We start from the raw sequence: 27828 nt of genomic DNA on the forward strand, positions 1-27828 counted from the left end.
TCTCGCAGTTTGAAACAACGAATGTCGATGGAGCGAACCTGAACGTTTGGAATCTGAACTCTCAATATTCAATAGGAAAAAAAACGCACTAACAGGAGAAAATCTGATTGGTGGTTCAATCGATCATACGTGCGATCGATGTTTCGCTTGGTGTTAATATTGTAACCAGTTCGACTATTTTCATCGTCCGATTTAGCTAGGGCACTGAATCCTTTAACGCCAATCAAAAATCTAAAACTTTTTCGATGAAAAATCTACAGTAATAAATTCAAAATATCGATTAACGCTTTTAACTTCGGTGGCTTAAAGCATTTAAAATCTTTCTTATAAATAATCATTTTCTTTATTAATATATCAATAACATATTAATAAATCAATCTTCAAACATTAAATTAATATTTAAATAGAATTAAAATTTAAACGCGCGGTCGTTGTTTAGTTACTTAAACAACAATGACCTTCTCACTGACTTTGATTGTTATCGAATCAGTTTCCTTTTGGACTTCGACGAGTAAAGATCGGAGCTGTCTCTTTCCAAACAGGTAAGGTTATATAAATCATACTTTTCATTATTTTAGAATTATTTATACAATTTGAAACGATCGCGAAGTATTCTATTTCATATTATTATAATAATTATTTCATATAATAATATTACATTTTTCTGTTTTAGAACGTCATCGCAATCACATACGAAGCATTGATATAATCGATTGTTTGTATTGCTAAAATAAAAATAAGGCGAAGTAGAGGCAGTGTTTGTTCGTTCACGTTTCGCGATTTAAATAACAAGTGTTTTTGCATCGACTGCGTGCAATGCAGTCGTCAGAGTCAGTGATCGTTCGTAAAGTTTTATGCTTTTTTAACAGTCGTACAGACTGTATTTATAAAAGACAATAGTGTTTCGGAAATAAACTTCAGTGGCCGTCCGTTAAAAGATAACTATTACGTATTAGAGTCAGTGTATCATTTAAGAGGATCTCAATCTATAGCGATGTTGGCCTACCTCATTTTCAACCACCTACGAATCATCCACCCTCAATTTCGACCTAAATCGCGGTAGAGTGTTTTGAAACTATCGCAGAACTTCTTAAATAGTAAGTAAATTTTTAATTTCCTCCGATCACTCTATCATGTCGAAAACGAAAGATCCCAATTGGCAAGGCTGATTAATTGTAATTAATTAATAGAAGAGCATTGAGTAACCACGAGTAAATTTCTTCGAAGATTTACTCATGAATGGTTTTCTATTTTTTGATTTATGTAACAGATTAGAATAGGATATTCTTATTTCATGATTATTTGCGATTTGAATATTTCAATGGGGTATGAAATATTTTTCTCTCGCAAAAATAGTAAAGAATCGATATTAAATAGTTCTAATAAAGAAGGAGCAAAAAAACATTCGTGATGGATAGTCTCTGGATTACAAAGGAAATTGAAATGATTTTTTTTCTAATTAAAGTAATCGCTTGTAAGGAGTTTTTCATCACGGATTTTTCATTATACTTTTTAATAAAAATTAATTAAATATTTAATCAATTTTGTTGATGAAAAGAAAGTTTCAATAGAGTCATTGCTTTTAAATGAAAAAAGTCGAGTAAAGTTATTGATAAAAGGATAGGAGATCGATAGAATCAATACAGTCCGTAGGTCCTAAAATAAGTTAATCAATTTTTAATTCAGGATTTTCTGCAGTTAATATTACTAATTTCTGTTTTTCTTATGCTGTGAAAAGGTATCTCTCCAAAAAGATAAGATTTATACTTTTTAGATACGTTAAGATTGTGTTAAGGTTTTTTTCATATCTTACAATTTGGAATCAAATTTGATTATTACACTTTTTGAATGATGATCAGTTAGATTAGAACATAAGGCAAAGAAGAGGCTATATGCCAAAAAGGCTCTACAAACTGTACCTCAAGAGGATAACTATAGGCCATTAAGTTACTTTCGAAGATTCTTTCAGATCATTTCGAGAATGGCTTTTAGTCATATTTTACTTTTGCCATGTTGTCATTTAAAATGCTCTTATAATGATAAGTGTAAAGGTAGATTTGAAAAATTTAGACGACGTAATATTTCGTTGCCCCATATTTACATTACCCCGTGTATGCAAGTAAAATTATTTGATATTTGCATTTTCATTATTAAAGTTGAGTTTCATACATTTTTCATTTTTCTTTGTTTTAAAGTTAAATAAAATTCATACTTTCATCTTATATAAATAATATATTTCTTATTTCTATAAAATTGTTATTTATAAACTTTACTATCTTTCTGTTAAACATTGGAATCTGAATCGATAAGTTACAAATCATTCTGGTATCGCGTAATTTAGAGTACAGTCAGCGTTAGTCCTTGGGTCTCCAGATGCAGCAACCTCCACGTGGTGAGATCTGGCTCGGTATTACTTGTAATATATTAAGTAATACCGGGAGAATGGCTGCATACTTCAATATATTTTCAAAATCTTTTCAATCAAATTCTAACTAAATATTAAAGTATTATCATTTTTTAGTGTTATAAAGTATAACCTACGCAATCTTATAACCTCATTCCTCTCTTGCTCTTGTAGTTCATACTTTGTCCATATCTGTCGCTGAAGTCATACATACTTTGAGCGAAAGATGATGAACAACTTTTATTTGTTACTATACTGAGGAATTTTCAAAGAATCGATATAGTAGATTCTTATCTTATCGACTGTTAGTATTGAGAGTTCTTAACCAAAACACAAAGCTTTCTGATAATTTTGAACTTTATAAGTAAATATTATAATTTTACAGATAATAACGCAATATTTGATGATCTTTCGAATGTATTGTTTAATGTTATCTAATAAGAATGTTTTGTAACTTTTAGAACTTCGATCATGTTAGTATTTTCGTTTAATACTTTTTAATTTCTAAGAGAAAAGTTCTAAATTCTTTTTATATGTAATTTTAATTTGATTTTTATCAAAGTTCAAGAAGATCCAATAAAAAAGAATATGAATATTACTACGTTTAATTATAAAGAATTATCTGTTTCATTTAATGTAAACGAATAACCCTTGAAAGTTACTCAAGTTTAAATGAAGTATGCTTCTTTGATTGTCCCAATAAACGTTCTTAGTTTTTCAATTCATATAACATTTTGTTCTAGCTCTCTCCGGATTCATGAGTAAAACTAATTTCCTGCGGATCTGCAGTACCATGAATCAACTTTAATCATTGTATTATATCTATATCTATCTGTTGTGTATTCTTTTGTACTTCCAAGTTTTTAATTTAAAACGTCATATGAATTTTTATTATTTTCCTACAATTATCAATAATTCCATTTAGACTTATCCATAGATTAAAATCCATACGTTTACGTATACATAAAAAATCGATATATAGTTGTATCCAAATAAAATAAAGAACACTTAATTTCTTCTTAATTCATGATAACATTGCAACGAAATAATATATCAAATAACAGATATAACAAACCGATATTAAATATCAGTTAAATTTATTTAAAAATCAATTAAATATGTAACAACTACATATCGTATAAAAGTATTACTAAATATTACTAAATATATATTTTTTTATTATGAATTCTATAATAAAATTATTAAGTTCAAATTAATTTTTAATTTCGATCACTATCAAAAAATGTCTAAATTATTAAAAAAAAAAAAAACTAATAAATTATTTGTAATAATTACTTCTTTCTCTTTTGTATTTTCATTTGACGTTATTAAAATTTATAAAAATCATTCATTCGATATAACGCATTAGCGATTGTAAATTTTGATTATATAAACTTACCAGATTCGAGCCGTGTTTCTAGAAAACGGGACAACTCATTAATATCAAATTTGCGCCGTAACGATGATCAAAGCTATTAAACGCGTCGCATGTGTTAATAATAATTTTAGGAAGCTATATTGTGCTGAAACAAGATGGGAAAATGAAAGAACGAATGAAAATAGCGATATCTAATTTATGACCTAATTTTGAAGCAGTAATTCTAATAAAACGATATATCTAATCATAAAAAATAAGGAAGATGCAATTGAATATCTTATTTTCAAAATTTCTTGCATTAAAAAAAGTTTCTTATTAAATTATTAGAAATATGTAATTAGTTAGAAGTTATTTAAGATGCAACTTGGTTATGGAAATAATTTTTTTCTTTCTTTTTGCATAAACAAATACTGTAAAAATCATAAATATAAAGGGTAAGATGGAGGTGATGGGCTACTTTTTTTTTTTTTTTTTTAAAGTTCAATACATTATAAAGAAATTTAATTGATATCCAAAGCAAAAAAATATTTTCTTATTTATATTTCGTATTTATTCGTAGAAATAAAAATTTTTTAGCCCATCTCACTGTCCAAGTTAGATGACTTCGATGTAAAGAAAGAAAGTAAAGAAAGATTTTGCAAGTAAGAGGAAAAAAATTAATTCCTTTTGCTCAAACAAAACTATTTTATGAAGACCATATAAATCCAAAAATATTGCACATCCTCCGTGAAGCCACTTATCACGTCTCACATATTGAATCCAATCGTCTTATTTCGATGTACAGCTGTACTGCACCTAAAACCAGATGCATTCAGCATTATATTTTTCTTCAAAACTTTCTTCAAACTCTTGGGTCACAAAATCTGAATAAATTTCATCCGAAGATGACTTCTCTAAAATCTATTTACGTTTGGGCTTGTCTGAATTTTGAGCACTTTTCGTTACTTTTGCTATTTTAAACATATCCAATATTTTCTAATTCGTTGAGCTACACTTGATGATTGTACTGGGAATTGAATTAATTTTATTTAACATTGTTCCTGACGTGTCTGTCACGGGAGTCTTTTTATTAATTGCTTGCGAGCAACCAGGTAAAATAGCTTCAGGTTCTCTATTTTCCTTTATATCTTTTTCAGTTGCATGAGACACACTTTGTTCCGGTTGTTATTCTTCATTTGAAAAAGCGCAGAATTAAACGTTAGCTATTAAAAATGATTAATGCAAAAAATAAGAATTCACCTGAGTAAACAGACAGATTTACATCGTAAAGTGTATAATTTTATAATAGGTCAATTATTCTCGAAAAAAATCGAGCCATCTAGAGTCAGGACAATAATGATTTATTTATTTCTACAATAATGCTACGATAATATCGACGTTGGTAAATATAATAATAATATAAAGAAAAAGCAGAAAATTTTTATTAGCTTTTAATTTCTATGTTACAAATAATAATTTATCTAATTTCTTAATTGAAAATAAACAAAGAATACATGTTCATGAAGTTTGCTAATAATTGTCAGTCCAATTACTAAAAACATCAGAAAAATGAATCATATTTAAAAAAAAATATGAGACTGAGCCGTTTCACCCTCAGGGAAATCTTACCCGAATTACATTATATCAAGAAATACCATAGAGAGCATCGTGCTCGACAGTCGCCATATTTGTTTTTCTTTTTTTTTTTATAATATATAGACATCTCGAAAGAATTTCCTCGTAATGATATGCAACAAAAGAGAAAAAAAAATTGCACAGGTATATATACGTAATATCTGTCTTGTAACGAAGTTCGTAATAGTCAAGATACATTGGCATAAAAATAAATGCAAGAACGGTAACTGTAAGAGTACGACGAAGAGAAGTATAGAAGAGTCTTGTGTTTATGAGGGACACAGAAATAAAGCAAGAGGCTAGCTGGCTCGTAACCAAGATGGTTAATCTCGGGCACCGTGCTGAACCGATCCGTTCGACGGCTACAAATCCAACGAACGTTTCGCTATATCTCTGCTGTACCACCCTTTTCCTGAATCGATCGCTCTTTTTACAAATCCCCTTTCTTCTAAACTCCCAACTACCCTCCAACTTCCCTTTCCTCAACCCCACGAGATGGTCTATACCAATGATAGCGAACCTTTTCTGGCGGTGGGTCGAAATCAAATAAAAAAATTTTCTTATTCATCAGTCAAATATTTGAACTGAGTAATTTAAAAAAATAAAAAGGAATGCTATATTTAATTCTTTAATCAATCTGTCATAACATAAAAAAAGAAAACGCGAAATCGGAATTAAATGGTATAATTTTGTTTGAAACTTTTCTTCAAAGGGTAAAACTTGCTGCTATTTTTTTTTAAGTGATAATTTTTTTTTATATCGGGATTATCTAAACGGATAATTTAATTCTTCGTGGATTTTGAGATACGATTAGAAATGAAATATCAATAAATAACAATATTCTACTGATCTAGTAGATAATTTCAAGATCTTCTTTTTGTGTTTTGTAAATTTCAAATTTCGATTCTTTCTTTAATAATTCACTGAAAACTTTAGTTAAACTTTTGGAAAATTCTGAGATCCCTAAAACATTTTCACACGGGTCAACAGATTCGCCATTCCTGTTTCACATTGATCTATACTGATCGTTCTATCTATATTGTTTCCTACAATTTCCTATAATCGATTTGAATTGATATTATTTCAATGTCTAGTGTAGTTCATGGAATCGCAATAATTTGTAAGAAGATCTATAATTATTTCAAAGATTTCATATTATTCCCCAGTGTGTACGACGAAGATATAAATTTTAATTATCTGTAGTCAAATAATATAAGTATACCAATTAAACAAATATCTATATAAATTTCATTTATATATAAATATATATGCAAGAGATCAATAAATATGTGTATGTATGTGTATGTATGTGGGTGTATATGTCTGGAGATCGTATGGATGAAATATGAGTTTGGGAAGTGCGTACTACGCGATTGGGTTTTTGTTATCGCACGTGCAAAGTTGAGAGAAGAGGCGCTATTGAGAAACATCTCTAAAAAGAAACAAAAAAGGCCGGCCGGTAAGTCTTAAGCAGGCGATTGCACTAGGAGGAAGTATTTTTGGAATAAAGTTAATTTTAAAGAAGAGTAAACCCTTAAGTTTGTTTTTTAAATAAACGAATCATAATAACGAGGCATTTATTTTTATTAAATATATATATATATATATATATTGTACATATTATATATAATAAATAAGTACAATACAAAGTTTTTAAATAATATTATTTATCAAAGAGAAAGAATATTCTCTCGAAATTAAAAAGCACGGACAAAATCGATTAATTCGAACATATAATTAAAATATTTATGAAGATATAGATATTTCGCGAAGGATATTCGTATTTAATATAATGAACTAGATTTAAGAACAGCATGAATCACTACGACAAAGATTTTCTCGCGACTTATTCTCGCTGGATCAAACTCTAACGACGCTCGGCCGACCGTCTTGGTGCAATTATAGCGCATTAGTCGCCTACAATTTAATCTGAAAATGTAGGGCGCGCGAAGAAGGCTTGGATCCGTTCCCAAAGGGAGTCGAAATTCGAATAAAGAGAAAAAGACCGAGAAGGAACGAGGGTTTCTCGAAAATTACTTTAAGAATAGTTTTATCGAAGTAAGCTATCTGGAAGATTACATGTTTGACGTTTTAAAAAATATGTTTTTGTCTTGTAAAAAGAAAGAAAGAAAAAAAAAAAATTCTAAAATGAAAAGAAAAGAAAAACAATCGATCGAAAACAAAGGGCTAGTCCCTATCGCAACTGAAAAAGTTTGATGTAAGGAAACAAAGAGGATATTACAAAGTATTCGATACGATTTTTATCTTTCTGATGGGAACCATTTTGGGTTCGGTTTGGAAAAAAGAAGAAAAATTGATGATGAATATATGTATATAAATTATTACTTTGCGTATTTTGGTCTACTCGATAAGTTTTCTCTGTTTGCATTAGAATATTCGAAGAAAACAGTCGTACATTTCTCGAAGTTAATCCTCCCTTGCTAAATCTTGAAGCTTTCTTTTACCCACTCGAATCCTCTAGACGATTTAACTTTCTATTATATTTCACTGTTTCGTCAGGGACTTTCCATTTTCGAAATGGCTAGTCGAAATCTTGGTATTTCTAACATCAAACTTAATCCTAGCGTATTTCTTGGTGCACTTCCATTTTCGAAAGTCAAAGACCTTTTGAAACTTAACCCCCATCACGATCCCCACCCTTTTCCCTTTCTACGAATCATTGTAACTTTGATTTGATTCGAATTAGTCTTTAAACTTTGTCAGTTTGACGAATGCATTGAAGTAACAATAGAAATGAATTGTTTCGCATTTCGTGATTCACTTATTTATTGATAGAGCAAAACTTTTAATAGCATAAATAAAAATAGATTAACTCTTCAATTGGATGATATAAATAATATATATAGATATATATATATATATATATATATATATATTTAGATTAATATAAACATGCATTTGGTATATCGTATATACGTACGAAATATTTCAATGTAAAATTCTATAGGATATCAATTCTCAAAGATTATTGATAGCAAGACTATTATAACAGTTACTTGAATTACGTGATAAAAGTTATTATAAATCGATTTAAACCTTTCGCAGCAACATTTTCTCAGCGCGATATCGACGAGTGAAATAGAAAAGAAAAAAAAAAAAAGAGTAAACAACATTGTCTACTTGTATACACATTACCGTATTCTTCGACGTTACTGTCGTTATCATTGGGTTTGTCAATAGAAGAAAAAAAAAAAAAGGAAAAAAAAATAGAAAGAGGAAAGAAAGCATTGATGCAATATTTTCTGATCAATGATAAAATATTAAACACTTTCATTCAAATTGACAATTCACTGTAATTTATTACCGACCAGCGACAATTATGGGCAAGCGAGAAAAAGATAAAGCTACGAAAAATGCAAATGTATTAACAATATTTTCAATGACGTTAATAGCAGATGAATATCAGCGCTGAAATAGTTGTCCCTTTTTTTCTCTCTTTCTCTCTCTCTCTGATTTATGCTAATTTTATTATCAGCAGGATTTTACAGGAATTCCCAATTGTCCCAAAGCTTTCGTCGCTAAATTCGAGTCATCGGCTTTTTCTCACGATATTTAAAACAAAATTTTCCAAAATTATCAACACAGATATCGTTGTTTATCGTCAATTATTTTTTTTCAATCTTCTTGAAATATTTACGTATATGACGTACGTTAATAGATACACGACGAATGTCAAGAGAAATAATTTATGAGAGAGTTAGAAAGTTCTAGGGAATCGTATAATATTTACATAAATGCACACCACCTGAAGTAGTATTAAAATTTTATTACAATATATTTCTACGATGAGAAATGTTTCGGAACAATCAGGGGAAGAAATATAGAGTAAATTTTAGTGGTAGGGAGCGGTGGTAATATCAGAGTTCCTTTTTACGAAAATGTCTACATCGATATAAGAAGGTGCATTCGTCCCGAATTGGTTCGACCCCATCCCTCTCCCTTTTTCTTTATATATAATATGTAGCACTGATATATATATATATATATATATATATATATATATATATGTAGGACTGATACACATATATAATATGTATATGCATATATATATATATGTATATATTATATAACGTTATATGTATATATTTATTATATATATGCACATATGTGTATACATAAATATACATATATATTTACAACGTTGCGTTTGCTTAGACATGGGTAGAAGGGATGGATACATCCAGGAAGGGTGGCGCGTTCGTCGTTACTTCGATTCTGCAGCACAGGAAAGGCCGACTGAAGCGAGTACTTGATGGTAAAGGGGTAGAAGGGATCGAAAGAGGATGGAATGGGCTTTCTGCCAAGAAGCATTGAGATCTATACTGCCTGCCACTCGCCACTCCCTCTTCTTTCTTCTCTTTTCTTTTCGAACATTTGACGTCAACTCTACTTCGTCGCGTTGGTGTGAGAGAGGCCGTGGGATAGGAGTAGAAGATGGCCGAGGGAGAGGGAGAATATCAGAGAAAGAGAGAGAAAGAGAGAGTGAGGGAAGATATATAGTTGAGAAGATACGGAAAGAGGAAAACAAAGGATAAACAGGAACAAGCACTTCATACGATTCGGGAAATATCTTAAAGGCCTATGCGATTTCATACGAACGATTTTGATTCTCAATTTTTAAATCGCATTAAGACGCTTTATATTGAATTGGAAGAGTGCGATCCATTTGATGAAATCGAAGACAGATAGGAGATAGAAATTAAAGACGCGATGATTTTATTTTATAAGAGAAAAATACTTCTGAACATTAATTTAGAATATATATATATATATATATATATATTCAAAAATATTATATACACATAATATGCTTTAAAGTTTAAATTATTCATCTACATTACAAAGTATATAAAAATATATTAAAATATATTAATTCATATTATAAAATGCATTTCGTTCTAAAAATTCTAAAAATTCTAAAAATTAAATTATTAATGTTAATTTGTAATACGTGTTTCATTTAATAACATAGTAACATTTAAACGAAATTAATCTAATAAAAACTCAAAAATATTTTTATATTAATTTTTATTTTCCTAGAGAAGCTCCAAATAAATTCCTCAAAAATTCTAGAAAGTTAGAACGAGGATGAGGATATTTCTATAACGGGTTATTATTTCGTTTGCCGGCTTATTACCGGGAAATCGAATCATATTTTCGTTAAACGAACGAGCGTTACTTCTCTGATAAAATTATCATTTGTTCGTGAAGATATGAAGGAGTTAAGAAGAAGAAAGATTAGCCAGCTTATCTAACTCATTCAAACAAATCGAAAACAAGATTTTGATCCGAACTTTGCGACAATTTGAAATACTATTTAAGAGGATAAAAATAATTAGAAATTATCTCTATAATTATTAAACCTTCTTCTTTGTTAAAATTAAATGATATCAAGATTGGCGTTATCATTGTTTAATATGATATATATACTTAAAAGGGATTTATAACGTGTATTTAATTCAATTATATTATTTCCATTTTCCAACAAATATTTATAGGGAATAGTTTTATGTCGTTGAATTTTCTCAAGCGAATTTATATTTAAAAAATTTTATACAAAACATTTTATAAAAAATTTTATTTGATTTTTTGAATAGAATGTTATATCAGAATATGTGAGGACAAGTCATTAGCGGATAAAAGTAATTAACGACAGATTTACTATATAATTATTATAGGCGGAAAAATTATTTTGTTGATGTATCTCGACGAGAAGAGAAAAAAGAAAGAGGAAGGGAGATAAAATGAAAAAATTGGACGAGAAAACGAGTGATTTTTTCGTACATAATAACGAAAGAGAATAAAATAAAAGAATTCTAGCTTTTTAATAGAGCCAATAGGGAAAGATTGGATAGACATCTTTATCCTCGTATACGTAGATATGCGTATACGATGGAAAGGGAAATAGCGAGGAAAAAGAACAAGATGATGATAAAAAAAGAGGAATTGTTCGAAGATGGAAGTCTGTAAAAAGAGAGAAAGAGAGGGAAGATGAGAAAAAGTATTGAGAAAAGCCGCTTATGCTGCGAGTCGGGAGGACACGAAAAGAACAAAGTAAAAGAGAAAGAAGGAAGGAAAACGTACACGATAGAAAAGGAGAAAAAGAAAGGGGACGAGAGAGAGAGAGAGAGGGAAAAAGAGAAAATAGAGATATAGGAAGACGGAAAAAGAGGAAACAGGGAATGATAAAAAAGGAAAGATAGGCAGAGAGAAACATTGGAGAAGAACGCGTGTTCTCATGCAAAATCTCATTCCCCTTGGACAGACCAAGGAAAGAATGAGAATTATCTTACTGTAAACATTTTCTTCGGAAAATAACACTCGTTCTGAATTATTCTCATATTATTTTCTTACAGATGTTTCGTTTAACAGGGTCAATCCGAGTTTAATCTTTTCATATACTATTCAAAGAAACATTCTATCGAATAATAAAGCAATTATTGACTATATAATGGATCAGAGCTGATTTTGCGCATTTAGAATTTTAATAGTCTGACTGATTTTATTTAAAACAAGAGTTTAAATATGAAATATTCAAGCCCTTTATTGTTCGCCGTAAAATGATTAAGTCGTCTCTTTATATTTATAGATTGTTTATAATTATTTAGTTAATATTACGCCTGAAAATAGATCTCGCGTTCATACCAACGTGATGAATATATTGCCTACAATAAGGAGCTAGAAGAAAGTGTCTTACTGATAGATGGCACTCAACACAACATTATCGAACGTATGGAGTGTAACATGTTGCCAGGCGCGATACTTAATTTTTACGTACATATAATAATTATTTAATATAATTTAATATAATTATTAGTATTATTTCGAATAATAAAACGAGCAATTCAGGATCTAATTAAGTAAATAATTTGAAAAATATCATTTCCAGTAGAAAATTTCTTCAGGTATCGATTTTATCTGCTCCTACTATGATAAAGTGTAATACCCTCAAGACTTCGAGCAAGTAGAATTATCAACGAATTACTCTTAATGGTAACACGCACAGTTAAGATATCTTCTACGGGTTCCTCATCATCACCTTTATTATCATCATCATTCTCCTTCTCATCCTATTATTATAGTGATGTGTCGTAGTTAGTATCTATTACAAAGACACGTGGTACGCATTGTACTCGTTCCAATTACAAGAGATTTAATGGAAACTACTACCATGACTCGTGTAACAATGAATTAAGCTCGATGTGCTTACGGTTAGATCGTCTACTATTGAAACAATAGATATCATTCTTGAGATAATTTTGAATAACGATATAATGAAAAAAATATTATCAGCTGGAACGGGCAAATTTTTGTTTGATATTGCATCGGAAACATTTTTATCGTCGTAATCATGTTTTATCACGAAAATAAATCGACCGATCCATACTGAAAGTACTTATTTCGCTTTTTCCGAAGTGACAAAGGCGATATATTATGAAATGGGATGGGATGGGGGGAGGGAAAAGAGTTGAAATGTGAGCAGGATGTACTTTCAGAAAACAAAAAAAAAAGGTATCTCGCGTCAGCCGAAATCGAAGTCGGATTTTCGGATTTATGTTCCAACGCGATGCATTTTCGCGACGATGCCAACGGGACAAGCGGGATGATATTATTATGCCCCAGTTTCGATTTGCTCCGCACAATATCGTGAGTAGAAATATCATCGGCGATCAGATAATAGAGACGATATAGATCACTTTTATTCTTTTTCGAATTATTTTTTTAATTTTATTTAATTTTATTTTATTTTACATTTGTTATCATTCCGTGATATCCTTTTATACGTATATTATTTTGCAAATAATTTCGATGAAAAATTTTTCGACGATAGATAAAAATTAAAAAAAAATTTAAGGGAGAGAGGAAATTCCTTTCTATGTTGACAATGGACTTCTCTCTTTAAAGACTCGCAACGGGCGTAATTTCGTTCGAAAAAATGAATCAACGTTTTATATCATTCATTGTAGAGTTCATAAAGTTTGACCATAACGGAAGGACGGACGACTATTTTTTGCGAACGCTCTCGACGTAATTGGAGAAAATAGGTAGAACGACGAAGAGGAACAATACAATGGATGCAGTACCTGGTTTATGGAAGGGTTTTTCAATAAGAGTAAGAGAAGAAGAAATATGGAAAAAACGAATGAACGAGAAAATACTATGCTCGTTAGGCTTTCGAGCGAACGGACAACATACCAAATAAATCAACGAATGCATTTATCGTGCTAAAATGGTTTTAACTTGATCATTTTTATGCAACTTTTCGATGAGGTCAACTCCTGCCAACTTCATGGAAATTTCAACTTCCTTCGGTTGCTGTTGCCAACTCCGTTCAAAAGCTAGTGAAAACTTGATGCAAAAAGGAACTATTCTTTGGCAACCGAATTTTCCCTGTCAACGACTACACAAAGACAGGCAGAGAGGCAGAGAGAGAGAGAGAGAGAAAGAGACAATGAAACGATAAGATGAATCCTTGACCGAGGAAACGGTCGAGACAAAACCGGAAAGATAAAGAAGGATAAGTATTATATAAATGCTGCTGTAATATTGAAAGAAAGTCAGAAGCAGACATTGGGAGCTTTTCTATTCTTGCATTGCGACTTCGGGAAAATTAATTAATTTCAACAAGTCAGCTCGACAGTCAATTATTTAAGACGCCAAGTATATTCTTTGTTTAATGTAAAATTCTTATTCCGAAGAAATTCGAATTGTTCAATCAGCCTTAATAACACTAATTATCAATCTTATTCATATATGAAAATTTAAGATCGAGATATAGCGAAAACTTTCTTGATATTTTATTTTGAAAAAGTTTCATTACATCTCGATCCATATAAAATTTGAAAAAACTTGCTCGAGAAAATTTTATTTTTCTATATTCACGTAATTTACAAGCAACTTATTTTCATATGGAAGAGTCTATTATAAATTGAAAATACTTTGGTGAATGTAATAAAGAAAAAAGAAAAAGAAACTCTCCTTTCCTCGGATACTCTTATCCAATAATTTATATTATAAAATAACTACTAGAAACAAAAGGGAGAAAAACAGTTTATAAAACAATAAATTTCTATATATTTTCAATTTCCGCATGATCCAAGCAATCGGTAAACGTATTTCTAACTAAATCCTTTTTTGGATCCCATTCGTTTCTACTACTTGGATCTTTTCTACCTCTTTCGCTTGTATATAATATATATTGGTTGTTATACGTCTCAAAACAAAATTAAATGTCATATGGATGACGAAAGAGATATGATGCCAAGGTGAAATCGTAAGATAATATCGGAGTCCTTACAACAAAGCGAATAATGTTGGTTAGATAGATAGATAGATAGATAGATAGATAGATAGAGAGAGAGAGAGAGAGAGAGTGTGATTAATTGCTCGATTCTCCCAAAACGCTGACTAAAGGCCTATATCCACGTCCACGGATTGGCACATTGAGATGAAGCAAAGGTGTGAGGGAGAAGTTGCCTTCAAATCATATCTCTTCTCACTCTCTCTCTCTCTCTCTCTCACACACACAGACACACATACAAACATATAAAAGTATACCAATTTTCGACACTCCTTTTTTTTACTTTCTCGAGGTTCTCACTCTCTCCTCTCGTTGCGAAATTAATAACGGTAACGCGAATGAAAGGGGAGCTTAAGGAGCTCCCTTTCGTTGGCTTTTTTCTTTCACCCTTTCTTCCTCTGTTTCTTTTTTTTTTTTTTTTTTCTTTTAACCCTCACACCCTTCGATCAGAGATATCTTTGAACGACGGTGATGCTGGTAGTACCGTCGAGGTCTTCGATTCCCCGAAGACTCGTCATCTGTCACTGAAGCGTGTCAGCGATTTCTGAAGAGAAATGTAATACGAAGTCTCTAATTCGACCATCTCTGGACAGGACATTGAGTAAAGATCTTTATATTTTTTAATACATACATATATGTGTTTGTGTGTGTGTGTGCGGGCGCGCGCGCGTGTATGTGCATATGCATACTATACGTATTTTCTTCAAAAGTAAAATTCATGACATATTGCTCCGCATCTTTTGAGACAATTTATAACATTTGACATTGCATTTACAACAACGTCAGAGTGTAAATCGATCGTGTAAATAATTTCATAAAAGGAAGAAAATAAAAAGAGAAGGAAATTTTTGAAATCTTTTCCTAGTTATCTAAGCTTTAGTTTCCGATTAAAACGAAAGCAAAGAAATCGCGAGAGAACATCGATCGATATTGATGAAATATCGAATATAATTTCGTACCGATGACTTCCCATACCCCACCCCATCCCCCTTCCTTCCTCATCCTGTAATACCGTTTTATTCTTTATCGAATTCTTTTTCATCGAGCGCAAACGAAGCGGCGATTTTTTATTTGATTTCTTCTTCCTCGATTATACTGGTGCGAAAAAGTGATGTTGGAGGGGGATGGGGGAAAATGGGAAGAGGGTTGACGGAAGCTATGAGCTCGTAATATACCTGATGTTTGTTTCGCGGTACGAGAACGAGAGTCGTTAAATCAACAAAAGTGAAAGAAAAAAAAAAAAAAAAGAAAAAGCAAAAAGAATAAATAAAAGCTACCAAGCACTTGTTTCGCATTCTTTTTCATTTTTCTTTTTCACATTCTTTCTTTTCCTCTTTTTTTTTCCGTTTCTTACGCTCCTTCCTTGTCTCTCATTCTAACCCCTTTTTTTTTCTTACTCATTCCTACATTCAGAGACGGAAAAATTAACAAAATTTTTTGGAAGAGATCCCTTCAATTTTTCTCGGCCTTTCGATTAAGAAAAAAAAAAAGAAAAGGGATAAAAAAAGCTTTCCGTGCTTTTTCTTCGTGTATGCAATGATTTCGATGTAATAAACATTTGTAAAAGATTTTGTTAACAGCATTGTTTTAATATTATAATAATTGGTAGATTATTACATATAAAACTAATTAACTTGCTAATTCTCGAAATCAGAAAGGTACTTATACGCTTGCTTGCTTGCTCCTATTTTATCGTCGTAATAAACGACTTTAATTAAGACGAGTCTTCGGTTAGAACGAACGATCAATGAACGGCCTTTGAGAATAACTCCTCTTCTAAGTCAGATTTGAACAAGTACTACTTACAACAATTCCCAAAGTAAATTTATTTAGTATTAAATTAAAAGATTTCCAATTTCCTTCCTATTTAAATTCAAGTGGTCCGATAAAATCATTTATAAAATAATTACATTTATTTTATTTCATAAAAAATGTTTGTCAATTTTGTTAATGATAATAAATGTATTATATTCAAAATAGGAAAAATTCATTAAACTTTTGATATACTGTAAATATTATTTTTGTAAATGAGATGATTGAACTCAAAGATGGTACAGACAGTGTGAGTCTGATAAAGACCATTACGTACACTCTCTCTCTTTCTCTCTCTCTCTCTCTCTCTTTTTCTTTCTTTCTTCTTCTTTTTCTTCTATGCTTCTCTTTCTATATTTGTCTGGCTCGTTCAACGCGCCACGTTATACCGAGGTGTCGACGATGAGTGGAATTTATGGTTGACTAGAAAAACGGCTTCTGGGAGAAGGTTTTGCAATAATAATGGCATTGTGGAAAAAGCATTCTTGATATGATATTAGTCCGAGAAAATGGAAAAGAAATAATTATCCCGAAGAAGACATGTTTTGTATTTTTAATAATAATTTTCGAATCAATAACAAAATGTTATTGAATAATTATCGTTTTTCGTTAAATATGCTATAAGATTAATTCGTGTTGCTATAGAAAAAAGTATTTGAATTACACGACAAATTTATTTAAACATTCGTATAAAATATGCCTTATATTTGTATATAATATGTGGACTCCTGATATATTTAAATTGTATATAATCGTTATATATTTTGTATGTATGTGTATATGAAAATACGGATGTGTATAGATGTACGAAGGTATTTGTGCACGAATGTGTGTAAAGATGAGGTAATGGACACTAAGGTACTTACGAAAGTGCGAACCTTATTTGAGATGAGTGTATGTGAGAAATTAGATAAAAGACTATTAGGACTGGTAGAGAAGCTACAAAGTACATTTAAAAGTAGATTTTAAGAAAAATATTTCAAATAAAAAGTACATGTGTAGGGATTATTTTCCATAAATAAAAAGATCCGAGTAATTTTTATTGTCAGACTAATTCCAAAGTTCTTAAATCCATCATTGACATTATTAAGGATTTATTAATATCAATAAAAAATTTTACATTAATAAACATTTACAAAAAGATAAAAGATTTTTTTTGCGCTTGAGAGCTATTGAATTGCAATAAAAAATTTAACTGAATTTTAAAAAACTTTTTTATCGATACTCTAATCAACCAAATATGTTTTACGCGTATTAAAACGCATTTCCAGAGAGACGGGGGGATAAAGGAAATTTTATGAACGATTTAATTGCTAAAAGTTGCGTTATAAAATTTATAAAATACGAAGAAGAGCAAATGGAATGGTATTTTGCTGATTTTACCCTCGAGACAAATTTTATAAAATCGCAGGTAGGATAAAATTAATTTTATTTTAAAATCTCGATCGATTATCGAGTTGTATATGGAGTATATATTTTTTAAAGATAAATATGATTGCCAATGGAATGTCGAATTTTTATAAAATTTTATTTTTCTTCTTAATTTAAAAAATAAATAATTTTTAGTCTTTCTCAAGTAAAGGAACGTAAGAAAAATTTCATTTAACGTAGCAATATCTGTATTTAAAATTGATATTATTATTTGTTAAAACATTTGCATTCCTACCTTGAGATAAAATTTAAATAAGACGAAGAAAAGAAGTCAAGGTAAAAATATTTAGTCTATCAATGTTTGCCAAGAAAATCGCGTGTGTTGACTGCGAAATGGACGTGGTCCCGTATAGTGCCAATAGACACCTGTTCGATGTATAAAATAAGCGAAGACAATAATAGAATAGAATTCGTAGCACGTGTACTTTCGAGCGTGTACCTAAGAACTTTAGTCGAGCACGATTAAACAGATTCCTTTATAGATAGTATACTTGTATCAATGATACAAGTTCCTCGAACGAATTTAACTTTCTAAAGAATTTGATGAAATTTAATAACTACCTTTAAATAACAGGAATAAACCGAAAATGAATGAATCAATTATTATTTATCGTACGTGTACTAATTAAAAATATTACTACGCGAATAATCCATTTACTCAAGCTTTTCGATACATCACGATAATTAAAATTGAAATTAACAATTAGTTTCTAATTCGCAATTAGCTTAGATCAAATGAAAATTGAGATATCTATGATGAATTTATTTTGTTGAAAAATTCGTAACATTTTATTACCATTAAAATATACGACGTATTATTTTTCATAAATCGTTGATTAAATTCTGTCACGGCAGAAACCATTATTCTGAAAAAGGAATTATCGATCGATAAAATTTCCAGCGACCATAGGCGAGACCGTAAAGAGAATCCGGATCATACCAGCTGCAGAGATCCTCATAATCGTTCTAAAGTAGATATATCTCTATATCATCTCGATACGACGTTTGAAGCTGTACTCGATATTAAATTGACAAAGTAGCGTCTACTTGCGATAAAGAAAATAAAGGATTTAGTCGAGTCGATGTCAGTCCGACAATGCAAGAAAGGCATTTTCATTTCTCGCGTTGAACTTTCATCAAAAGTACCTTGACTCTCTCTTTCTATCTATCCATCCATCCATCCATCCATCCATCCATCCATCCATCTAGCTATCTATCTTTATCTTTTTACCTTTACCATCGTCGCAAGAAAATTGAATTCGCAGCGAAGAAGAGGAAGACCACCACCGTTCGAGAAGTTTCGTCTCCATCGATCTCACTGATTGCACAGACGACAATTTACTCGACGAATTCGTTGCTATCCCGTTCTTTATCGAACGTCGTTCGACGAATACAAAATTCAGTAGCGCTCACAAACGCACGCGCGCACTCACACATACACACGCGCGCGCGCGCATGCACCAAAGATATCTCTTTTTAAGAAGTATACCTGTTCTTGAACCAGTCATCGAAATTCGTCATAAATTGACGACATTGAACTCAATCAACGAATAGCATTCACACCCCTTCCAAAAAGTTTTACCCTTAGGAACGTGTCCCGTTCGTTTCTTTTATTTCAAAATCTACTCCCTTCGATATTTTCTTATTGCTACTTCGTTTTCCTTTTTTCTTTTTCTTTTTTGTTTCTTCGAACAATCATGAATTATCGAGATAAAGATAGAGAAAGGTTTCTTACCGACGAAAGATCATTTCTCGAATATATGTCGAATAATCGAGAGAACTCTGGAACTCTATCATCGATTTCCACTTTCTTTTTTTTTTTTCGATATAACTATAATGGCTCACGAATGGTCACAAAAACGAACCCTTACACTTTGACTCGAGAAATATTTCCTAATCGACTAAAGGCGTTCAACGTTAGCGAAGATGGAACTATTGGCTAATAGAAGTACCGTAGATAGTTATCGTGATTTTTACCGATCGTAAGTCTAAGTATATCGTCTGTCCGGTTAGAGAGAAAAGGAAAAAAAAAGAGAGAAAGAAATTCCGAAGAAATTTTTGCGCAGTGATAAAAGTTAGAAAACGTTAAGTTTGCTACTTTCTTCACGAAGTAGAGTGACCGGCTCCATGCTTGCGACTGAATAAACACTCGTCTCATGTCTCATTTTATCCCACCTTATCTTCGTCTCTCTCTCTCTCTCTCTCTCTCTCTCTCTCTGTGTGTGTCCTTTTTCAACTTATCTGAACATCCACGTATCTTGCAAGAGTCTACAGAGAGCTCGTATGAATCTCTAACAGACGTTTTTCTTGCACTCGTAAATGTTTCGATCGAAATATAGACAGAGAAATATAGATTTAGAAAGAAAGAAGGAAGAAAGTTTGTAGAATAAGCATTTGGTATATTCCCTTTCGTTGAGGAAAATAAAAGAGATAAAAGAGATGCTGAAAGAGAGAGAGAGAGAGAGAGAGAGAAGAAAATAATGTAGTCTCTCTCTCTCTCTCTTTTGTCATATGCAATAGCTTCAAGAATGATTCGATGGAAATAACCCTTCTAGAGTCTACTGTAAGCGAAAACGTACGAGCGACAATTTTGAACAACGTTGAGAGAGAAAGTCCTATGAAAAATTACCTCAAATAACAATTTCCTCATATTCTACTATCTCAATGTCCTATTCTCAATATTCTTTATCAAAGTTGTCGTTTCTATTGAAATGTTCTCCTTCGATAAAAACACAAAGCAAAGAATTTTTAAGTACTGCTTAAAATAAGTTCAATTTCAAACACATTCGTAGACATAATATTTTCTTCGAGAAACTTTATTAATTATAAATGTTAAATTCGATAAGAGTATAAATGTAAAAGTTTTCTCTTCTTTTTTTTTTCTATAATTTAAAGAAATTTTTCAACGCGTCCAATCATACATGGAAAGTTGATTAAAAAATTTTATAGTAATTTTTGTAAGATAAAAATTATATAAATAATTAATATCCACGTGATGACCACGTAAATTCTAACTAAATAAAGTCTTGTATGAAATTTTATAATGACAATGTCAAATTAACTTGAATTCCAAAAATTCGAATCGTTACGAATCGACTATTCGAAACTAGCCAAAATGATATACTACAACTTAAAATATCATTCCTAGGCAAGGAGGTAGTAGGCATTCGGTGTCACTATGTGCCACACAATTTCCCTTTTCCAAAATAGATATGTGCACTTACCGTTGGTCGTAGCAATGTGTGCATCATCGTTTCACGTTGCAGCTTCTTCGAGCAGAGAATATTAATCTTAAGGAAAGACAAGAGAACGATGGGCTATGCGTTTCTATCTCCGACCTAGGCTAAACTCAGACGAATACATATGTTACCCTCGCGATCATATATTTCGGAAAATATTCAAAGAATATATACCACGTATATCATTAATATTTCCTCCATCGTATTATATTAAATTATTCAAAAATCCTTACCATTATGACGGCTTTGCAACGTAATTACATACATCGAGAGCTTTGATTTTCTTAATAAAAAAAAAATCTTCAAATGATCTCATCAAGATTCGATTGAAAGTTTCCAGAAATAATCAGAAGAACGACCTTAAGAATTGTCAAGTGCTTCGATAAAATTAGTCACGACAAAATACAAACACGAACGACTCGTCGTAATTTCTTCGTCGCTCCTACTCGTCTTCTCGACTTTATTTATAGCCTGTAATATCGAAAGATCTGTTTTCGCGCATCCCTTTAGTCGTTATTATTCAAATGATCTCTTATATCGGCAATCTCAAAAATCGATTGTATGCTATTTTATATACATATAAAAAAGAAGAAAAAAAAATAAAAAGGAAAAAAAGATAATAAATTTTCTGTGGTCATCGAAATCGATTTGAAATATTAACGGGAAAAATGTATATATAGATATATGCACGTACGTTGAATCTCTTGAACGATCAGTTAATAAATCTAAACTGTATTACAAGATAACGCTTTATTAGTCTCCAGATAATCCTTCATTCTTGTTTCGGCTTTCATGGAGATATGTTTCTGCATACGGGTTATGCCATTATGGAAGCGAAAATCATGAATGGTCGAACGCTCATCATTCAAACGTAAAATCAAAAGGGATTAAACACTTTCTCTCTATCCCTTATCCTTTTAGTTTTCCTTTGGGTCAAAGATCGATGTATCTCTTTTTCAAGGCGATATATCGCAAAATTACCTTTCAGGTGAGGCTTGTTATCGTCATGGAAACTAGGCTTGGCCCTAGGTCACTCCTAGGTCAGAATCGAAGCTTTTGCTTCGTTGCTTCTATTGCACTTGTCTTGTCAGCTTCCCTTGAATGGATTAAAGCCACATAACAGGTGTGCGTTTACGTCATCTTACTTTCTTTTAAGAATTTCACTGAGATTTCCCATTGATTTTCTATTCTTTCATATCATCTTTTCCTTTTACATTAATCAATTTTTTTGCGAAATTAAATAGATCCTTGAATCTCATTATTGTTCTATCATGGCTAAATTTTATCGAGAGATCGATTAATTCGTATTTATAATGTCATTAATTAACTCAATACGAATCTCATTAATTAATTAAGAAATCTCTTTAGATATATCCATAGTTTATTCGAACATATTCTAAACTTTGTTTCAATCTAAGGAATTTTATTAGAAGTACTTGAAATCGTATAAGATTCGAGGACTACTGTCCGAAAAGTTAGACTAATAAATTTTCCCGGAAAACTTTTCATCGAAAATGATCGTTAATTTTCCTCTCTTATGAATCGTATTAATTTGATAATTCGACAGGAAAAAGAGCGAAGATGTGGGATATTTCGGAAATTTAATGAGATGAAGATTATTATTATATTAATTTCTTTATCCACGTTCACGACGATATATTTTGAATTTTCTCGGGAAAATTAGCCAGATACAGATTATCCTAATGGTCGATCGAGCTTTCTTGCTAATTAAATATTATCTTGTTGTACACGTTCATGATATATCACATCATTCGTAGAAAAGTAATCGTACACCCTTCATTATTAATTACTCCGTTTAGACTCGATTAAACTTCAACTATAGAGCAGCTCTCAAACTATGTAGCTTATTAAGGTTGTTAATTTACTGTTCGTACGTTTACAATGCTTACATATCGAGATCAAAAATTTTACGCGTAACGTAACGCGTGTCGGACTTGACAAATTTACCGTTCATTTCTATTGTTTTATCGTTTAATTGAAAACGAAAATGGGAACGAAAATTTTGTTTACCTCGATACAGATGTAATAAAAAGTAGTCGGCCGTTCCGCACGATTGCAATCGAATTAAATGGTAAATTAGTTTTACTAAGGGTAACGTAAAAGCTTCGGCGTTCTATCGGCATAGCCCAAAAATGCAAATCCCTCCCGAAGGATTAGTGACCTCTTTGCGTGCTGAAACAGAAAATGAAATAACTCCGCAACCCTTTGTAATTGGCTGGCTATTGTCTTGGTAACTTTGACACGCTGTAATCTTCGTCGTTCTCTCTTATCATTACATTGTATGCCTGTAATTCACAATTTTAATATCATCCTGTAAAATATTTACCAGACAAAATTCTAACTCGTTTTTAATTTGTCAATTAATCCTCGTATTGCGTAATCAGACGTAAAAAGAGAACAAAATGTCCTATGCATTGTCGTATGAAAATATATCATATTGCGACAGGTTTAATTAATATCTCCATTTTTTTTTTGTACACGCTAAACCTCAACATCACGTGGGTTTTCAAAATAAGGCAAAAATTTATACAAAAAACTTTTTCCTGGATTTCTCTGTAAATTCAGCAATTGAACTGAAAATCATGGTCGTATTAATCTTGTTGGTTCTTTTTGTTGTTGAAATAAATAGCAACCTTTTCGTTTTTATTCTACGTCAGCAAAAGGAAAATAGGGGTAGGAGAAAATATAAAAAATGACTTGATATCGAAGTACGATTTAACATGATTAAAATTATAGAATAAATAAAATACTACATACACTATGATGATAAGATTTATAGAATCGAAGAAATATAATCGCATTATATTTCCGATATTAATTAAATAAATTATTTGAAACTTTACAGAAAACACTTTCATAGAATTTATATGTAAAATTTGAATGTAATCGATTAATTTTTTTATTTTTAAATATAAAAGTTTTTATAATGAAATTTTCGCAGTATGGAAATTAATTTTTTAATTTGTTCGAAAATTTTAAGCAAAACATTTTAACGTTCCACAAAGGATATTTGTAAAATTAGCGATTAAATCAAATCGGTTATTTCATTAATTCTTAACACAATTGTGTTTATAATTAAATGCATGTTACTTTGAAATTTTTCCAATGATTAATCTAAAATTTAAGGTATTAATATCCATAGAGTCAAACAGTATGTTTAATTTTGATATATAATATTTAAATTAATTAATTTTTCGCTATAGTAAAAACAAAATTAATACACGCATACATTTAAAACAAGTGTCACGATTTCAAGTGCTCAACTTTAAATAGAATTAAAATTTAATTTCTATCGAAAGTTATAACGAGGCAATGTTTTTCGCGTTGGTGATGCCATAAGACACTCCCTGCAGGCGTGATACCGCAAATTTCCGATAGATTCCCTCAAAGTAATTATTAATTAATCGTTTAATATCGCGTAGCGAACAGAACCATTATATCTTACTTTGTCGACAATTATGTTTGCGAAAAATACATATCAAGAAATATTTTTAAATTCTCCAATGTCTGTGTGTGAGAGAGAAAAGTAATATAAAATAGACAAAAGATCTTCACTAAATAAAACTCCGTTGTCTATCATACAAAAAATTAAAAAAAATGGCTTTCCGAAGTATATTGTTCTCACAATATTTTTTTTTTTTTAAATGCTTAATGGAATTCTAATAAAATTTCTATCTATAAATAAAATAACTTTTCTATCGTTCCACTTGTATCCATCTTTAACGTTCTCGATAATTCACTATATATAATCTTCAGACATATCAGTCTCTTATCGTTATCAATTTCACGCACATAAATATTATCTTAAAGTGACGTTTCAGTTGTTATTTTAATAAAATTTTGTTGTAATCAGTTAATCCTATCGTTCTTTATGAAACGCATTTTTGACATTTTAAAATTTTTGGAAACACTTCACTAAATCTAAGATTTCTTCTCTAAATTTTTGGAAACACTTTTCGCACGTTGAATCATTTGTCTTTTCGGCAGTAAAAAAAACAAATACGATGAAAATGTTCTTTATTTTTTGACATATTTAAGAAGTAAAAAAAAAAAATAAATAAATAAATATACATTACGATTAATTGCAAAATTTGATTAAAATGACATTTAAAAGATCGATTAAATGACACTTGAAATTTTTATAAAATGTAAAGTGGGTAATATTTGAGTGTGTGAATTTGATAATGTAAATTTGATATGAAAAGGCGATGTTTCGGCAAGAAGCCAAAAAAAGAAAAAAGAAAAGAATACAGTATGTCCAAACCTAATACAAAAGATGTTAAAGGGTGGGAGATAGGAGATGAGGATGAAAATAACCTCTTGCCTCTGTGTCCGTATCATGGACGAACTGAACCGAAATGTGTGAAGAATTGACCTTTTTTTACCTTGCAGTCTTTTGTCTGTGGACAAATGATTTTCGATCGTTCCGCCCAATCCTACCTTTAACCCTCTCAAAGTCTACAGAGTAGAATCTGTACTATCTGACTGGTAGTAGATTGAACTGATGTGTGTGAATATAAATGAATTAAACTGAACTATGACTAAATTGACTGAACAGATACTGAACAGAGAACGAATTGAAATGTGTGAATCGATGGTTTTTACAATATCAACATTTTTTTATTATCTATGAAATATAAAGAAATCATAGGTTTAAAAAAAAAAAGAAAAAAAAAATTGAAAAAAGAAAGAAAGAAGAGAGATCCCGAAAAAGAAAATATTCATGGTACAATAAATATCAGAATGAAATTGTGATAAGTCGAACTCGTTAAAGATAGTGACCGTCGTTGTTCTTGAATAAACGAAAGGGTCTAATTTAAATTCTTATTCAGAATTCACGATAGGCGTAGAGTACTCTCGAATACTGTCTTTCCTTCCACCCCCCCCCGTTCAATTTTTCTCGCATGAGTTTTAAGAGATTCGAAGATGAAATGGGTGAGGGTTGGGGGGTAGGAAGGGACAGGGGATGGGAAAAAAGAAAAAAGAAGAAGAAGGTAGAGAAACGATGACGATATCAAAACGGAAATCTCGATATGCAGATGACGAAGAAGAGTGAATATGGAGCACGGACTCGGAACAATCGTAGGGAAGTTTCTATTCCTGCATTTTCCTTTCTCCTCTCTCTTTTCGTGGAATATTCAATTGCCCATCTTCTCCCTCAGTTTCCTTGGCCAAATGTGAATGGAACCAAAATTCGCCTTTAGCCAATTCCCCTTCTTCTTTAACCTTCCCTGTTTCTCTCGCATCTTCTACGTTTCATCCTCTTGTTGGCAGAACTAAAAGCCAATCCCTATCGTGCGCTTCTTAATACTTCATTTCGAATGTCGAGAGGTTGGCACTCATCCTCTCATTTTGGACTCCCAGAGTGTTGCGAAAACCGGCGCCAATTAAATTGTCCAGATCGAATATCATTGTTCCTTGAGAGCCTCTATTCTGACCTAATTGTTAAGATTTAAAAGTCCCCATAACTTCAACAGAATTTTCTTTTCTCACTTTTTCGATGAATAATTCGACCTAACAAGATCTAAATCCTTTTTTATTTTTAAATATTAAAATTAAAACGACGATGGAGTAGGATATTATTATCCGTTGATAATGCAAAAGTTCGTATTATTTATTAAATAGACGCAATAATAATAAAACAATAGGATTTATCATGGACTCTGGTATAAATGGAGAGTGCACATTCACGATTAATAAATTCTTACGGTAGATTTATTTTACAATCGTAATTATACACTCGACCACAGAGATGCGGTGTATTATAATTATGTTACAGGATGAACAGGTCGCAATTATGCATGCGACCACGTACTAGATGATGCATCACTAATTGCCATGTAATATTTGACTGTCACTTAAAAACGTTATACGTGTCGTGCATTTAACATGTGTCAGAGACACACGAGTCGAGATATTAGGACTATAATAGAAACGTGTTGCCTCCTACAAATACAGACCTATTTAGCAGATTTATCTGAATCTAAATAGTTTTGATTTATTATTATTATTTAGATTAATAGAAAATAAATAGCGATTAATGTAGAACTTTTAACACTTTGTATGTCAAATATATCAAATTCAATTTCTATGAAAAATATGACCAAAAATTTAACGCATTTCGTTATCACGCTATCCACCTATCGTTGTATTGTATACATGGCTTGAAATTGGTCGATTATTTTCAGCAAAATACCGTTCACTGGGTTCCCACAAGTTAACGGGAGAATGCAATTTCTTTCATGAATCCTGGAGAGCTCGTGAAGAAGATGCGTGATAAAAGGTACTTCGTGAATTTATACTTGTAATTTGAAGTATTTAGATACAAAGATTGCGATATTCGTGTTTCGTTATTATGTATCGTTAGTTATATTGGTTACCACCAAGTGAGATAGAATCAGTGTTGCCAATAAGACTCAGTTATCTTACTGCTTTAAGCTTGAAATGTCTAAGGGTAGGTGCCAACAAATGGCTCGTTTTATCCAGGAGTTTATTTTCTCTGTTTATTTATTGCCCGGCTCAACACATTTCCGAAAACAACGGGTTTTACTAAACATGCCTAAGCTACTAGATAATCTGTCTTTTATCCATGGATTTTGTTAACAAA

At 31.1% G+C, this 27828-nt stretch overlaps 1 protein-coding gene and 1 long non-coding RNA gene across 6 annotated transcripts in view; one reads left to right on the forward strand and one right to left on the reverse strand.

Annotated features, from left to right (window-relative positions):
• The window catches only part of LOC124423129 (inactive dipeptidyl peptidase 10), an 81482-nt gene that overhangs the window by 26564 nt on the left and 27090 nt on the right, over window positions 1–27828 (reverse strand). The window contains exon 1 of one of the 5 annotated variants that reach the window (XM_046960556.1): window positions 19697–20083. The exons of the other annotated variants lie outside the window; for them this stretch is intronic. The gene's annotated coding sequence lies outside the window, so the exon portion shown is untranslated. Of the gene's footprint in view, window positions 1–19696; window positions 20084–27828 lie in introns of those variants that run through there. 5 annotated transcript variants of the gene reach the window in all.
• On the forward strand, window positions 403–27714 carry LOC124423132. The gene is made up of 3 exons (XR_006942018.1): window positions 403–542; window positions 674–1097; window positions 27410–27714. It is a non-coding gene; the product is annotated as an uncharacterized LOC124423132 (long non-coding RNA).

The sequence above is a fragment of the Vespa crabro genome, chromosome 3, assembly GCF_910589235.1.
Source record: "Vespa crabro chromosome 3, iyVesCrab1.2, whole genome shotgun sequence".
Taxonomy (NCBI): domain Eukaryota; kingdom Metazoa; phylum Arthropoda; class Insecta; order Hymenoptera; family Vespidae; genus Vespa; species Vespa crabro.